This window comes from Triticum dicoccoides, chromosome 6B (assembly GCF_002162155.2).
Source record: "Triticum dicoccoides isolate Atlit2015 ecotype Zavitan chromosome 6B, WEW_v2.0, whole genome shotgun sequence".
Lineage (NCBI taxonomy): Eukaryota > Viridiplantae > Streptophyta > Magnoliopsida > Poales > Poaceae > Triticum > Triticum dicoccoides.
In genome coordinates this window covers 564765203-564780250 of record NC_041391.1, presented here as the reverse complement: position 1 = coordinate 564780250, position 15048 = coordinate 564765203, and the positions used below count along the sequence as shown (strand labels likewise).

Genomic DNA, 15048 nt, shown 5'->3' with positions numbered 1-15048 from the left:
ACTCATCGGAATACCAGTTGGGAATAAATGTTGCCATAAACATTTATCGTAATTCCAGCCGGTTTGTTTTATTTTGAGTGCGTTGTTGTTGTGGGATATCATCACTTGCACATCTTTTTGTTGTATAAAACATGATGAATTTTTGTCCCCTTCCAATGACGTCGCCCCAAAAACCCTCTGAATGGTTTTTTTTAACCCCGACATAATCCATCTTCATCTCTCTCATATTCTACCAAATTAAATATATATATAGAAATATACCTTTTGAGTATTATATCATGTGCAACATACATACAAAGAAGAACAATTATTTGCATGCACCTCTTTTGGTTGTGTAAAACTCGTTGAATTCTTAGCCCCCTCCATCATCGTTACATCAGGGTCTTTGTCAGTCGACATCTCCGAAGCACAATCAAATCCAGGCGTTTTTATGACCTACAAAGGTATTCTAATATAAACAAAGATTAGAATAATTTTTTTATGATGGTGATATGGAAAATATATATTCATTGGACAAATGCTAGAAATGAGCAGTTTCTAGTAGATTGAGTGGCATCCCAATTTTAATAATTTTAGGCTCACCTCTAAATCACATGTTGATGGTTATTCTCACGAATATCTACTATTTAGGGTATGTGGTATATTGCCCATAAAAAACTATGTTACATTTCTTCACGAGCAAAGAACGGATTTCCCCTTTATACAATGATAGTCGGTCATCTCTAATTTCTTGGATATCTTTAAGTAATTTATTGAGAAAATATTTTATGCTATTCTAAATATATATAGTGTACAGGTATAAATAAAGCTTTATTTTTATGATATTCCCATTATACCCCTCCTATACGACTTGATGTCCTCTCCCGCACGACCGCACTCTATCCACTCCCTCTCCGCACCACTCACTCTCTTATTCCCCTCCCTCTCTAGATCCATAGACTTCACCGGCGTCGCTCACTGTCCTCTCTCCGCCCTCGCCCCCACAACCAACAGAATCGGCGACCTCATCTCCCACCCCTCCACCCTTTCATCCCGCCCCTCTTCTCACCAAAATTAGTGAAGGGGGGGGGGTCGAGAGACCAGACGGTTGCCTGATCCGCCCACAAACCGGCGAACAACATCACGCCAAGGTCACCAACGCCATCATGAAATGACAGGCTTCTTCCACCTCGATAGACTTGCTCGCACACCAAGATATGCGAGGGGGGCTTCTACTTCTCCCTCGCTCATCACCCCTTTGGCCAAACCATGGATCAACCTTCCTCTACTCTGACCCATGCCATGGACCGAGCTCATTTCCCTCCTCAATGTCATCTCTTCACCCCTTTCCTCGTGTGGCATGTTGCACCGCTAACCCTCACCTTATCTCCCTCCCTTTCCTCCCATATCGAGACATGCATGTGTTTCTGCTAGGCCGCTTCACCTCACCGCCGCCTTCATCTCCTTATACAATGTCGTATCCGCCGCCTTCTGCCAGCTGTAGAAGAAGCGTGTTCGATTCTTGAACCTACAAAATAAAAAATGCTGAGGTCAATAAGTATGATTTTCTCTTGTCCCTAGTACTATATTTTTATACATGCTTATTGCATAACCAACCTGTGTGTCGTAGTGTACTGTGGACTTGCTGAGCTGCTCAACCTTGAGCTTGTCAGTTTGGCAGAGCACGTTCTTCGTCTTAACCTCCATCTGCAGCTCGGCATCGCGGATGGCGACAACCTTGGTGGCCTCAACCTCCGCGACCTTGGCCTGCTAGTCCCAGCCTTCCCCTTCAATCCTTCATGGCGAGGTCGGTCATTGAGGCGGCGTTGTCGGCCTTCCTAGTGTTTTCAAACACCCACACCTCCGCCTTGACCTTGGCCTTCTCCTTGAGCGCCTCGCCCTGCTGCCGCACAGAGAGCACCTTGTTCTCGGCATCCACCTTGGCGGCATTCTGGCACGTGAGGCCATCCCGCTCCACAAACATCCACCTTGCCCTGCTCGCTGCCTCATGTTGTGTCTTCTCGCTAAGGTAGGAGAAGTACTCTGTTGGAAATATGCCCTAGAGGCAATAATAAAAGGATTATTATTATATTTCTTTGTTCATGATAGTTGTCTTTTAGTCATGCTATAATTGTATTATCCGGAAATCGTAATACACGTGAATACTTAGACACAACATGTCCCTAGTGAGCCTCTAGTTGACTAGCTCGTTGATCAATAGATAGTCATGGTTTCCTGACTATGGACATTGGATGTCGTTGATAACGGGATCATATCATTGGGAGAATGATGTGATGGACAAGACCCAATCCTAAGCATAGCACAAAGATCGTGTAGTTCGTTTGCTAGAGCTTTTCCAATGTCAAGTATCTTTTCCTTAGACCATGAGATCGTGTAACTCCCGGATACCGTAGGAGTGCTTTGGGTGTACCAAACGTCACAACGTAACTGGGTGACTATAAAGGTGCACTACAGGTATCTCCGAAAGTGTCTGTTGGGTTGACACGGATCGAGACTGCGACTTGTCACTCCGTATAATGGAGAGGTATCACTGGGCCCACTTGGTAGTGCATCATCATAATGAGCTCAAAGTGACCAAGTGTCTGGTCACGGGATCATGCATTACGGTACGAGTAAAGTGACTTGCCGGCAACGAGATTGAACGAGGTATTGGGATACCGACGATCGAATCTCGGGCAAGTAACATACCGTCTGACAAAGGGAATAGTATACGGGGTTGCTTGAATCCTCGACATCGTGGTTCATCCGATGAGATCATCGAGGAGTATGTGGGAGCCAACATGGGTATCCAGATCCCGTTGTTGGTTATTGAACGGATAGCCGTCTCGGTCATGTCTGCATGTCTCCCGAACCCGTAGGGTCTACACACTTAAGGTTCGGTTACGCTAGGGTTGTATGAATATGAGTATGCAGCAAACCGAATGTTGTTCGGAGTCCCGGATGAGATCCCGGACGTCACGAGGAGTTCCGGAATGGTCCGGAGGTAAAGAATTATATATAGGAAGTGTTGTTTCGGCCATCGGGAAAGTTTCGGGGTCACCCGGTATTGTACCGGGACCACCGGAAGGGTCCCGGGGGTCCACCGGGTGGGGCCACCTATCCCGGAGGGCCCCGTGGGCTGAAGTGGGAGGGGAACCAGCCCCTAGTGGGCTGGTGCGCCCCCCTTGGGCCCCCCTGCGCCTAGGGTTGGAAACCCTAGGGTGGGGGGGCACACCACTTGCCTTGGGGGGCACTCCACCCCCCTGGCCGCCGCCCCCCTTGGGAGATTCAATCTCTAGGGCCGCCCCCCCTGGGGGCCTATATAAAGGAGGGGGGAGGGAGGGCAGCCGCACCCTGAGTCTTGGCGCCTCCCTCCCCCTGCTACACCACTTCCTCCTCCCGCAGTTGCTTGGCGAAGCCCTGCCGGAGTCCTGCTGCATCCACCACCACGCCGTCGTGCTGCTGGATCTTCATCAACCTCTCCTTCATCCTTGCTGGATCAAGACGGAGGAGACGTCATACTAACCGTATGTGTGTTGAATGCGGAGGTGCCGTCCGTTCGGCGCTAGGATCTCCGGTGATAGGATCAAGACGAGAACGACTACCTCAACCCCGTTCTCTTGAACGCTTCCGCACGTGATCTACAAGGGTATGTAGATGCATCTCTCTCTCTCGTTGCTAGATGAACACATAGATGGATCTTGGTGAACGTAGGAAATTTTTTATTTTATGCAACACTCCCCAACAGTGGCATCATAAGCTAGGTCTATGCGTAGTTCTCTATTGCACGAGTAGAACACAAATCTGTTGTGGGCGTAGATCTTGTCAACTTGCTTGCCACTACTAGTCTTTTCTTGCTTCAGCGGTATTGTTGGATGAAGCGGCCCGGACCGACCTTACACGTACGCTTACGTGAGACAGGTTCCACCGACTGACATGCACTAGTTGCATAAGGTGGCTAGCGGGTGTCTGTCTCCCCTACTTTAGTTGGGGCGGATTCAATGAAAAGGGTCCTTATGAAGGGTAAATAGAAGTTGACAAAATCACGTTGTGGTTATTCGTAGGTAAGAAAACGTTCTTGCTAGAACCCAATTGCAGCCACGTAAAAGATGCAACAACAATTAGAGGACGTCTAACTTGTTTTTGCAGCAATTGTCATGTGATGTGATATGGCCAGAAGTTGTGATGAATGATGAATGATATATTGTGATGTATGAGATCATGTTCTTGTAATAGGAATCACGACTTGCATGTCGATGAGTATGACAACCGGCAGGAGCCATAGGAGTTGTCTTAATTATTGTATGACCTGCGTGTCAATGATTTAACGCCATGTAATTACTTTATTTATTGCTAAACCGTTAGCTATAGTAGTAGAAGTAATAGTTGGCGAGCAACTTCATGGAGGCACGATGATGGAGATCATGGTGTCATGCCGGTGACGAAGATGATCATGGAGCCCCGAAGATGGAGATCGAAGGAGCTATATGATATTGGCCATATCATGTCACTACTTTATATAATTGCATGTGATGTTTATTATGTTTTATGCATCTTGTTTACTTAGAACGGCGGTAGTAAATAAGATGATCCCTTATAATAATTTCAAGAAAGTGTTCCCCCTAACTGTGCACCGTTGCTAAAGTTCGTCGTTTCGAAGCACCACGTGATGATCGGGTGTGATAGATCCTTACGTTCACATACAACGGGTGTAAGACAGTTTTACACATGCATCAACACTTAGGGTTAACTTGACGAGCCTAGCATGTACAGACATGGCCTCGGAACACAAGAGACCGAAAGGTCGAACATGAGTCGTATGGAAGATACGATCAACATGGAGATGTTCACCGATGATGACTAGTCCGTCTCACGTGATGATCGGACACGGCCTAGTCGACTCGGATCGTGTAACACTTAGATGACTAGAGGGATGTCAAATCTGAGTGGGAGTTCATTAAATAATTTGATTAGATGAACTTAATTATCATGAACTTAGTCTAAAATCTTTGCAAAATATGTCTTGTAGATCAAATGGCCAACGCTCATGTCAACATGAACTTCAACGTGTTCCTAGAGAAAGCCAAGCTGAAAGATGATGGTAGCAACTATTCGGACTGGGTCCGGAACCTGAGGATCATCCTCATAGCAGCCAAGAAAGCATATGTCCTAGAAGGACCGCTAGGTGAAGCACCCATCCCAGAGAACCAAGACGTTATGAACGCTTGGCAGTCACGTGCTGATGATTACTCCCTCATTCAGTGCGGCATGCTTTACAACTTAGAACCGGGGCTCCAAAAGCATTTTGAGCAACACAGAGCATATGAGATGTTCGAGGAGCTGAAAATGGTTTTTCAAGCTCATGCCCGGGCCGAGAGATATGAAGTCTCCGTCAAGTTCTATAGTTGTAAGATGGAGGAAAACAGTTCTGTCAGTGAGCACATACTCAAAATGTCTGGGTTGCACAACCGCCTGTCCCAGCTGGAGATCGACCTCCCGGACGAGGCGGTCATTGACAGAATCCTTCAGTCGCTCCCACCGAGCTACAAGAGCTTTGTGATGAACTACAATATTCAGGGGATGGTGAAGACCATTCCTGAAGTATTTTCAATGCTGAAGTCAGCAGAGGTTGAAATCAAGAAAGAACATCAAGTGTTGATGGTCAATAAGACCACTAAGTTCAAGAAGGGCAAGGGTAAGAAGAACTTCAAGAAGGACGGCAAAGATGTTGCCGCGCCCGGTAAGCCAGTTGCCGGGAAGAAGTCAAAGAATGGACCCAAGCCTGAGACTGAGTGCTTTTATTGCAAAGGGAAGGGTCACTGGAAGCGGAATTGCCCCAAATACTTAGCGGACAAGAAGGCTAGCAACACTAAAGGTATATGTGATATACATGTAATTGATGTGTACCTTACCAGTACTCGTAGTAACTCATGGGTATTTGATACCGGTGCCGTTGCTCACATTTGTAACTCACAACAGGAGTTGCGGAATAAGCGGAGACTGGCGAAAGACAAGGTGACGATGCGCGTCGGGAATGGTTCCAAGGTCGATGTGATCGCCGTCGGCATGCTACCTCTACATTTACCCACGGGATTAGTTATGAACCTCAATAATTGTTATTTAGTGCCAAGTTTGAGCATGAACATTGTATCTGGATCTCGTTTAATACGAGATGGCTACTCATTTAAATCCGAGAATAATGGTTGTTCTATTTATATGAGAGATATGTTTTATGGTCATGCCCCGATGGTCAATGGTTTATTCTTAATGAATCTCGAGCGTAATATTACACATATTCTTAGTGTGAATACCAAAAGATGTAAATTTGATAACGATAGTCCCACATACTTGTGGCACTGCCGCCTTGGTCACATTGGTGTCAAGCGCATGAAGAAGCTCCATGCTGATGGACTTTTAGAGTCTCTCGATTATGAATCATTTGACACATGCGAACCATGCCTCATGGGCAAAATGACCAAGACTCCGTTCTCCGGAACTATGGAGCGAGCAACCAACTTATTAGAAATCATACATACTGATGTGTGTGGTCCAATGAGCGTTGAGGTTCGTGGAGGATATCGTTATGTTCTCACTCTCACTGATGACTTAAGTAGATATGGGTATGTCTACTTGATGAAACACAAGTCTGAGACCTTTGAAAATTTCAAGGAATTTCAGAATGAAGTAGAGAATCAACGTGACCGAAAGATAAAATTCTTATGATCGGATCATGGAGGAGAATATTTAAGTCACGAATTTGGTACGCACTTAAGAAAATGTGGAATTGTTTCACAACTCACGCCGCCTGGAACACCTCAGTGTAACGGTGTGTCCGAACCTCGTAATCGCACTCTATTGGATATGGTGCGATCTATGATGTCTCTTACCGATTTACCACTATCATTTTGGGGATACGCTCTAGAGACAGCTACATTCACTTTAAATAGGGCACCGTCTAAATCCGTTGAGACGACACCATATGAATTATGGTTTGGGAAGAAACCTAAGCTGTCGTTTCTAAAAGTTTGGGGATGTGATGCTTATGTCAAGAAACTTCAACCTGAAAAGCTCGAACCCAAGTCGGAAAAATGCGTCTTCATAGGATACCCCAAGGAAACCATTGGGTATACCTTCTACCTTAGATCCAAAGGCAAGATCTTTGTTTCCAAGAACGGATCCTTTGTGGAAAAGGAGTTTCTCTCGAAAGGAGTAAGTGGGAGGAAAGAAGAACTCGATGAAGTACTACCTCTTGAACCAGAAAGTAGTGCAACTCAGGAAAATGTTCCTGTGGTGCCTACACCGACTGGAGAGGAAATTAATGATGATGATCAAGGTAATTCGGATCAAGTTGCTACTGAACTTCGTAGGTCCACGAGGACACGTTCCACACCAGAGTGGTATGGCAACCCTGTCCTGGAAATCATGTTGTTAGACAACGATGAACCTTCGAACTATGAAGAAGCGATGGCGGGCCCAGATTCCAACAAATGGCTAGAAGCCATGCAGTCTGAGATAGAATCCATGTATGAAAACAAAGTATGGACTTTGACTGACTTGCCCGATGATCGGCGAGCGATAGAAAACAAATGGATCTTTAAGAAGAAGACGGACGCGGATGGTAATGTCATCATCTATAAAGCTCGACTTGTTGCTAAGGGTTATCGACAAGTTCAAGGGGTTGACTACGATGAGACTTTGTCTCCCGTAGCGAAGCTTAAGTCCGTCCAAATCATGTTAGCAATTGCCGCATACTATGATTATGAGATATGCCAGCTGGACGTCAAAACGGCATTCCTTAACGGTTATCTTAAGGAAGAGCTGTATATGATGCATCCGGAAGGTTTTGTCGATCCTAAGAATGCTAACGAAGTATGCAAGCTCCAGCGATCCATTTATGGGCTGGTGCAAGCATCTCAGAGTTGGAACATTTGCTTTGATGAGATGATCAAAGCGTTTGGGTTTATGCAGACTTATGGAGAAGCCTGCGTTTACAAGAAAGTGAGTGGGAGCTCTGTAGCATTTCTCATATTATATGTAGATGACATACTTTTGATGGGAAATGATATAGAATTCTTGGACCGCATTAAGGCCTACTTGAATATGTGTTTTTCAATGAAGGACCTTGGAGAAGATGCTTACATATTAGGCATCAAGATCTATAGGGATAGATCGAGACGCCTCATAGGTCTTTCACAAAGCACATACCTTGATAAGATTTTGAAGAAGTTCAAAATGGATCAGTCCAAGAAAGGGTTCTTGCCTGTATTGCAAGGTGTGAGATTGAGCTCGGCTCAATGCCCGACCACGACAGAAGATAAAGAAGAGATGAGTGTCATCCCCTATGCCTCAGCCATAGGATCTATTATGTATGCCATGCTGTGTACCAGACCAGATGTAAACCTTGCCGTAAGTTTGGTAGGTAGGTACCAAAGTAATCCCGGCAAGGAACACTAGACAGCGGTCAGGAATATCCTAAAGTACCTGAAAAGGACAAAGGACATGTTTCTCATTTATGGAGGTGACGAAGAGCTCGTCGTAAAGGGTTACGTCGACGCTAGCTTCGACACAGATCTGGATGACTCTAAGTCACAAACCGGATACGTGTATATGTTGAATCGTGGAGCAGTAAGCTGGTGCAGTTGCAAGCAAAGCGTCGTGGCGGGATCTACATGTGAAGCAGAGTACATGGCAGCCTCGGAGGCAGCGTATGAAGCAATATGGATGAAGGAGTTCATCACCGACCTAGGAGTCATACCCAATGCGTCGGGGCCGATCACTCTCTTCTGTGACAACACTGGAGCTATTGCCCTTGCCAAGGAGCCCAGGTTTCACAAGAAGACCACGCACATCAAGCGTCGTTTCAACTCCATCCGTGAACATGTTCAAGATGGAGACATAGATATTGGCAAAGTACATACGGATCTGAATGTCGCAGATCCGTTGACTAAACCTCTTCCGTGAGCAAAACATGATCAACACCAGAACTCTATGGGTGTTTGATTCATCACAATATAACTAGATTATTGACTCTAGTGCAACTGGGAGACTGTTGGAAATATGCCCTAGAGGCAATAATAAAAGGATTATTATTATATTTCTTTGTTCATGATAGTTGTCTTTTATTCATGCTATAATTGTATTATCCGGAAATCGTAATACATGTGTGAATACTTAGACCATAACATGTCCCTAGTGAGCCTCTAGTTGACTAGCTCGTTGATCAACAGATAGTCATGGTTTCCTGACTATGGACATTGGATGTCGTTGATAATGGGATCAGATCATTGGGAGAATGATATGATGGACAAGACCCAATCCTAAGCATAGCACAAAGATCGTGTAGTTCGTTTGCTAGAGCTTTTCCAATGTCAAGTATCTTTTCCTTAGACCATGAGATCGTGTAACTCCCGGATACCGTAGGAGTGCTTTGGGTGTACCAAACGTCACAACGTAACTGGGTGACTATAAAGGTGCACTACAGGTATCTCCGAAAGTGTCTGTTGGGTTGACACGGATCGAGACTGGGATTTGTCACTCCGTATAACGGAGAGGTATCACTGGGCCCACTCGGTAGTGCATCATCATAATGAGCTCAAAGTGACCAAGTGTCTGGTCACGGGATCATGCATTACGGTACGAGTAAAGTGACTTGCCGGCAACGAGATTGAACGAGGTATTGGGATACCGACGATCGAATCTCGGGCAAGTAACATACCGTCTGACAAAGGGAATAGTATACAGGGTTGCTTGAATCCTCGACATCGTGGTTCATCCGATGAGATCATCGAGGAGTATGTGGGAGCCAACATGGGTATCCAGATCCCGCTGTTGGTTATTGTCCGGAGAGCCGTCTCGGTCATGTCTGCATGTCTCCCGAACCCGTAGGGTCTACACACTTAAGGTTCGGTGATGCTAGGGTTGTATGAATATGAGTATGCAGCAAACCAAATGTTGTTCGGAGTCCGGGATGAGATCCCGGACGTCACGAGGAGTTCCGGAATGGTCCGAAGGTAAAGAATTATATATAGGAAGTGCTGTTTCAGCCATCGGGAAAGTTTCGGGGTCACCCGGTATTGTACCAGGACCACCGGAAGGGTCCCGGGGGTCCACCGGGTGGGGCCACCTATCCCGGAGGGCCCCTTGGGCTGAAGTGGGAGGGGAACCAGCCCCTAGTGGGCTGGTGCGCCCCCCTTGGGCCCCCCTGCGCCTAGGGTTGGAAACCCTAGGGTGGGGGGGCGCACCACTTGCCTTGGGGGGCACTCCACCCCCCTGGCCGCCGCCCCCTTGGGAGATTCAATCTCCATGGCCAGCGCCCCCCCTGGGGGCCTATATAAAGGAGGGGGAGGGAGGGTAGCCGCACCCTGAGTCTTGGTGCCTCCCTCCCCCTGCTACACCACTTCCTCCTCCCGCAGTTGCTTGGCGAAGCCCTGCCGGAGTCCTGCTGCATCCACCACCACGCCGTCGTGCTGCTGGATCTTCATCAACCTCTCCTTCCCCCTTGCTGGATCAAGATGGAGGAGACGTCACGCTGACCATACGTGTGTTGAACGCGGAGGTGCCGTCCGTTCGGCGCTAGGATCTCCGGTGATAGGATTACGATGAGAACGACTACCTCAACCCCGTTCTCTTGAACGCTTCCGCACGCGATCTACAAGGGTATGTAGATGCATCTCTCTCTCTCTCTCGTTGCTAGATGAACTCATAGATGGATCTTGGTGAACGTAGGAATTTTTTTATTTTATGCAACGTTCCCCAACATACTCATGCCCCGGCACGTCCACCACCTGCTTCATGGTGGCATTGTAGATGAAGAGGTCGAATTGGTCCAGCTCCTTCTGCACGTTGCTCAACACCTCCTGCTTGAACTTTTTGGTGCAGGTGAAGATCTCGTCCATGGTCAGCTGCACCACCAGCATCCGGGTCTCACCCTCGATCAGCCCTTTAGCCCTTCACCATCTCGTGCCCGTGGCTCCTACCATACGAGTGCAACAGCGCGATCAACTTCACGTGGAGTAGGAGCTTCGCTTCGACGGTGGGCAGGGCTGGACGTACCGCTCATGGCTCAATCGGTGTTTGACACGCTCGGTCCTGGCTTGTTAGAGAAAATGGACGATCTGGTCTGCTAAAATCGGCCTGGAAAATTGTCGGTCCGATCCAGTCTGGTGTTCAACCGGTCCGACCAAGAGGACTGAGAAAAAATGTCACTGTCGCCGCCATTCGTTCTTAGCGTGCCGACCGGCAGCCCCCGGGTAAACTACCATGTCCCCAAGCTTCCCCTCTCCTTCTTTTCTCTCCTCCCCATCCACCAAGCCTCTCGCCGCCCCTATCGTGCATGCACCACTGACGATCTCAAGTTCTCAACTTGGCGCTGGCAGCGTTCTAGCTACGGGTTTCGCTACCATGGCAGCGACCGTTTTAGACAGCACAGGAAACGGTCAATTGGGTGTGAACTTCGGATCGTGCGAGAATCGCTCAGCCGTGATTTCCGTGTGAGATTTAATAGCCTCTGTCTATAATCACGCACCATGATCCTATGCTGCCGTTTTCTTTGTTGAAGCATATGTTCAGGTCCACCTGCCGCCACGTGATTCTCTCTCTCCCATTGCTCTCTCTGTAACAACCTTTCCTTATCGTCTGCGTCTTTATCGTGAGTAAAGGATTAGCAAGGTCAGCTCAGGACTTAGTTGGGTTACTGGCCGCACCTGCCTGTGTATATCTTGTATAAATGTATACCTCTATAACTGAATATGACTGCTTTCAGTCGTGTTGGTGTGTTCACTTTCTGCACTTCTATTCAGTCGAATAGGAAATAGGAAGTACAAGAGAAACATCGCTTGATCCGAAAATCACAACACCGTTTGACAACAAACCGAATGTCATGTTTTTTTCATGGTTAATCCGCTAATTATGGCAAGGCCCGAACATAAAAAACATGGGCTCATGAAAAAAACTGCTACGGAAGGTTCATGGCTAACAACCGCGCACTTTCCACGGCACATCACCGACCTCATCGTTGGCGCTCCCGCATGTCCACTACCTCGCCACAGCACCCGCACACACAGCCTACCTCGCCGCTGCCCCAGCACGTTGACGCCGGTGGTGGTTGGGCGGTCCAAATGATGGCTCGATGAGGGACCGAACCAACCCAGACCGTGTCGCCTTGGTAGCGTCGCCGAGTTCCAGGGTGGTCACCCCGGGACCGATGCTGAAGACAACGGGCAGCACGAAGGGCAGCTTCTTGGAGCTCTACCAATACCCACACATTCTTCACCAGCATTAAGTCCTGATGCCCCAGCCGGTGATGGCCAGGTACTACGACGCGTACGCGGCGATGAAGCTCGCCGTTGACTGTTTTGCCCGGCTGTACCGTTAGGTTTTCTTTCCTTCTTACCTACGTAGGACATAGGAGTGTTGACCGATCAAAGGAAATAAATAGAACCTGTTAGTACATATAGCAAAAATGCCCGTGCGATGCAACGGACCTATCAAACTTGTTTTATGTGATCTCTGTTGTATGTTCTTTCTCTATTCCAAAATTCCACTCACGCGAGTAAGAAGTATTTCACTGTCTTATGCAAGTAGTTCAGTGCATACATATGCTACTCGTTCGTAATTGCAACCTCAACAGAGTAAAAAAAATCGGTTCAGTGCATGGATGGATTGATGGGAACACACTGTATAATGAAAAGGATAAGAATCACATTGGCATGCATAGGTGATTTGAAATTGTAAAAATATAGCATCTACATCTGCGCATCATGAGGAACAATTCAAGAGAAAAAAGTTGATCCAGTCAAGTGTATCTTTGGATATTTCATTATCCACTTAGGCCATATTAGTATTACTTCCCACGTGGTGCACATCATCTTGATGCATGGGTGTGCCTCGGCCCTTGCATTGCAAATGTTATTATTGCAGGAAGAGCACACATTCATAAGCTAACGGTTTCACAATGCGTTCTTGCTGATAGTAATTGAACCAAATGAAACGATGGACAAGCAGATTGATTAAGGAACTCTAGGTAATACTTCATGCCGTAAGCATTGGCTCAAAGAGTTAATTTGTAAGTAACAAAAAAGGCCTAGAAGAATAGTTCTACCTAAATAAAGTTTACTGCTGCACATGAGCAGATCCACACGAAGCAGAGGGGAGGTGGAGCAGGCCGGTAACCAGGGGAAGGAGCAGAGTGGGAGAAGATTTACACCACCGTCTCCACTGGATATGGTGTCTCCGCCGCATCTGTGGAGGCGCCGCGGCTCCGCCTCGGATGGTGCTCGTGGCTATGGTGAAGAGGAGGGGCGACGCATGGGCGAAGAGGCAGGCGGTACTCGTGGCCAAAATAGTGGGTCGTTCGAGCTACGGGAGGGAGGAGGGGATCGCCGGGAGGCGATGAGATCGGTGGGCGGCGGCGGCGGCGGCCAGGTAGGGAAGTCGAGGTAGGGCGCTGTGTTTTTTAGGGGAATTGCTTGTGAAAATAACGTGCCACGACGATGTAGCGAGTGGATCCCCTTAAAAAAGACCTAGCGAGTGGATTCCCTTAAAACTGGTAGGAATGGACACGATTGATGACGTTGATAAATAGTGGTGAATGTTGGCCTAATTTACATCATCATGCATGGAAACGAATCGTCAATAAAAAGAATACTTCCTATTACTACGCTCATAGGAAGCTTCCTAATCTCTGCTCCCAAATAGTTTCTGCCCAAACAAGGAAGGAAAGTTATGGACCTGATTCGGAAGGAAACAAACGTTATGAAGATTAATTAATTTAGATTTGATCTTTAGAGATTGATTGTGATTGATTCTTTTACATAAAGACATTACTAAATAATTTGTGTCAGTATGGAAAGTTCTGATCCGTTCAGTTTTTTTCGGTGTGTGAGAGGGTGAAGCGAAAATAAATCGATGAAGTGGGGGGAGGGGACGAAAAAAAATCTACGAAACAAACCAGCGAAGGTGGGAGGAGGTACCAAAAAAACCATGGTAGGTGGGACGAAAAAAACCTGGAAGCGAGACTACCAACTGCTCCATTAGGAGTCTGCGTCTTTATCGCGAGTAAAGGATTAGCAAGGTCAGCTCAGGACTTAGTTGGGTTACTGGCTGCACCTTCCTGTGTATATCTTGTATAAATGTATACCTCTATAACTGAATATGACTGCTTTCAGTCGTGTTGGTGTGTTCACTTTCTGCACTTCTATTCAGCCGAACAGGAAATAGGAAGTACAAGAGAAACATGGCTTGATCCGAAAATCACAACACCATTTGACAACAAACCGAATGTCATGTTTTTTTCATGGTTAATCCACTAATTATGGCAAGGCCCGAACAAAAAAACATGGGCTCATGAAAAAAACTGCTACTGAAGGTTCATGGCTAACAGCCGTGCACTTTCCGCGGCACATCACCGACCTCATCGCTGGCGCTCCCGCATGTCCACTACCTTGCCACAGCACCCGAACATGCAGCCTACCTCGCCGCTGCCCCAGCATGTTGACGCCGGTGGTGGTTGGGCAGTCCAAATGATGGCTCGATGAGGGACCGAACCAACCCGGACCGTGTCGCCTTGGTAGCGTCGCCGAGTTCCAGGGTGGTCACCCGGGGACCGATGCTGAAGACAACGGGCAGCACGAAGGGCAGCTTCTTGGAGCTCTACCAATACCCACGCATTCTTCACCAGCATTAAGTCCTCGATACCCCAGCCGGTGATGGCCAGGTACTACGACGCGTACGCGGCGATGAAGCTCGCCGTTGACTGTTTTGCCCGGCTGTACCGTTAGGTTTTCTTTCCTTCTTACCTACGTAGGACATAGGAGTGTTGACCGATCAAAGGAAATAAATAGAACCTGTTAGTACATATAGCAAAAATGCCCGTGAGATGCAACGGACCTATCAAACTTGTTTTATGTGATCTCTGTTATATGTTCTTTCTCTATTCCAAAATTCCACTCACGCGAGTAAGAAGTATTTCACTGTCTTATGCAAGTAGTTCAGTGCATACATATGCTACTCGTTCGTAATTGCAACCTCAACAGAGTAAAAAAATCGGTTCGGTGCATGGATGGATTGATG

The 15048-nt window shown here is 47.2% G+C and overlaps 1 pseudogene; it reads right to left on the bottom strand.

Annotated features, from left to right (window-relative positions):
- Positions 1 to 1419: 1419 nt before the first annotated feature.
- Positions 1420 to 11038, bottom strand: LOC119321275 (annotated as a pseudogene).
- Between the last annotated feature and the right edge of the window lie 4010 nt (positions 11039 to 15048).